At 50.8% G+C, this 2479-nt stretch overlaps 1 protein-coding gene across 1 annotated transcript in view; it reads right to left on the bottom strand.

The window, feature by feature from the left end:
- Positions 1–1342, bottom strand: part of Ticam1 (toll like receptor adaptor molecule 1) — a 7256-nt gene extending 5914 nt beyond the window's left edge. Inside the window, exon 1 of the mRNA XM_026784402.1 lies at positions 1292–1342. The gene's annotated coding sequence lies outside the window, so the exon portion shown is untranslated. The remainder of the gene's footprint in view (positions 1–1291) is intronic.
- Between the last annotated feature and the right edge of the window lie 1137 nt (positions 1343–2479).

Here is a 2479-nt window from a genome sequence, read left to right as displayed (position 1 = left end):
AAAAAAAAAAAAAAAAAAAAGCATTCAGTGGAGGAAAAAACTCAGCACATGAACAGGACAGTACGTGCTTAGTAAGTGCTTACTGAGGCCTGGAGACGAAACTGAGTGGCTAGCATGCTTATCTGTCATACATGACGCCCCGCGTTCAACTCCCAATGCCAGGTGGGGACAGGGTTGGGGGGAGAAAGAGACACAAGAGAGGAGAGAGAAATGTTATTGACACAGCTAAGCAATGAACAGGCAATATATAGCAGGGCGCACAGTATTTGGGTATTCGAGGAGTTTTTTTGTTTTGTTTTGTCTTGTTTTGCTTTTTGGTTTTTCAAGACAGGGTTTGTCCCTGTCGCCCTGGCTGTCCTGAAATTTGCTCTGTAGACCAGGATGGCCTTGAACTCAGAGATCCTCTTGCCTCTGCTGGGATTAAAGGTGTGTGCTACCACCCCCCCTGGAGCAGGAGGGTGTCTTGAGACGAAGAGATCAGGGCCAGCCTAGGTGAGTTCCAGGTCAACCTGGTCTACATAGTGAGAACTGACCTCAAGATACAAATAAATAACATAGCATAAATGACATAAAAATAAAAGTGATTATTTTTAAGAGCGGGGTGGAAGCACTCAGTGGGTAGAGCTCTCATCCAGCATGTGTGAGACCCTGGGCGCCGTCCCTAGTATGAACCAGGACTGGTGGATGGGGGGGGGGCAAATGAATGGATGGGAGAATGGGGTCCCCTTCTCTCTTGCATGGCCTCCCTCTGGCAGAAATGGCAGTCTCTTGTGGAACAGGGTCCTCTCCCCCAGTCTCTAGAGACTGTCAGCTTTGGGACTCAGGCACTGAGGGCTGCCAGGGGACTTGGAGTGGTTCCCAGGCTGATCTTGCATATACCAGGGGCAGCTGGCTGCAGGAGCTGCACCAGGCCAGTCCCTACACCTAGCAGACAGTGCCTGTATTAGTCTGGGGACAGGGATTTTGACAGGAGACATTGAGGTAGAGAAAGCGGATCTGGTCAGGAAATAGAGACCAGGAGAGGGATTTGGGGGTGGGGAGGGTGGGGGTTTGCTGTGTGGCTGGGGGAGACCTGGGAGTTGGAAGATCTAGGAATTTGGGGGCACTGTGGACTGAGCAAGCACCAAGGATTGCAGGCCTGGGTTGGGGCAGGAATTGGGCCTCAGATCTGAGTGTCCACGGGAAACAGCTTGAGGAAGCAGAATGGGATGCAGGTGGGGGCCCAGCGTGCCACCCAGGCTGTCCATGGCCCTGCAGGTCCGACACCTGTGTCCCCTCTGTTTCATCCTACCTGGCTGTGGGGTCCTGAGCTGGTGGATTTCAGGGTCCCTGGTGGCCGCTGGAGGAGGAGGAGGGAGAAGAGGGAACGGTTCCACCCCTTCCGTGTGGGGGAGGAGCAGATGAAGTCATCTGTGTCCCGCCCCAGAGGGGAAAGTCCCCAGGACTCCCCGGACCTAACACTACCCTCTGCCCAGTGCCACGGTGCCACGTGGAACAAGGCAGAGCTCCCATTGTATGGAGCCAAGGCAGGGGAAGGAGAAACCCCCACCCCAGAGACCGAGGAGCTGGTGGCCACAGACCTCAATTAGTGACATATACTCTGGGTATTCGCAAAGCACCACGTGGCTAAATTCACAGGAAGCCTGGTGATTTATGCCTATTAGTCCAGCACACTTGAAGCTGAGTAGGAGGATTGCTTGAGTTTCGAGCAAGCCTAACCTACACAGTGAGACCTCCATCTCAAAACTAAATTAATAGGCTGGGCTGTGGTGGTGCACGCCTTTAACCCCAGCATTCAGGAGGCAAAGGCAGGTGGATCTCTGAGTTTGAGGCCAGCCTGGTCTACAGAGTGAGTTCCAGGACAGCCGGGCTACATAGAGAAGTCATGTCTCAAAAAAAAAATTATTAATACAAAATAAATAGAGTGCAAGTGGCTACAAGGAAATCTATTTGGTTGAGGATATTTTTAGCGTTTTATTTATCTATTTTGTGTGTGCGTGTCTGTAGGTCAAAGAAGACCTGCTGAGACTTCACAAGGACACAAAACAAAAAAATTAGAAAGATATTTCTGAATATTTAGTATTTTAAGAAACAGTCTTTGGCCGGGTGGTGGGGCACACGCCTTTAATCCCAGCACTCGGGAGGCAGAGGCAGGTGGATCTCTGTGAGTTCGAGGCTACCCTGGTCTACAAGAGCTAGTTTCAGGACAGGCTCTAAAACTACAGTGAAACCCGTCTCGAAAATCAAAAAGCAAAAGCAAAAAAAAAGAAACAGTCTTTGTATGTATGTGACTCTATCCTGGAACTTTAGTTATCCTCCTGACTCAGTCTCCCAGATGCTTAGATTACAGGCATGTTTTTAAATTGATGAAACTAGCCGGGCTGTGGTGGCGCACGCCTTTAATCCCAGCACTCGGGAGGCAGAGGCAGGCGGATCTCTGTGAGTTCGAGACCAGCCTGGTCTACAAGAGCTAGTTCCA

Source organism: Microtus ochrogaster, chromosome 22 (genome assembly GCF_000317375.1).
Source record: "Microtus ochrogaster isolate Prairie Vole_2 chromosome 22, MicOch1.0, whole genome shotgun sequence".
NCBI classification, from domain to species: domain Eukaryota; kingdom Metazoa; phylum Chordata; class Mammalia; order Rodentia; family Cricetidae; genus Microtus; species Microtus ochrogaster.
This window is presented reverse-complemented; position numbering and strand designations above follow the sequence as displayed.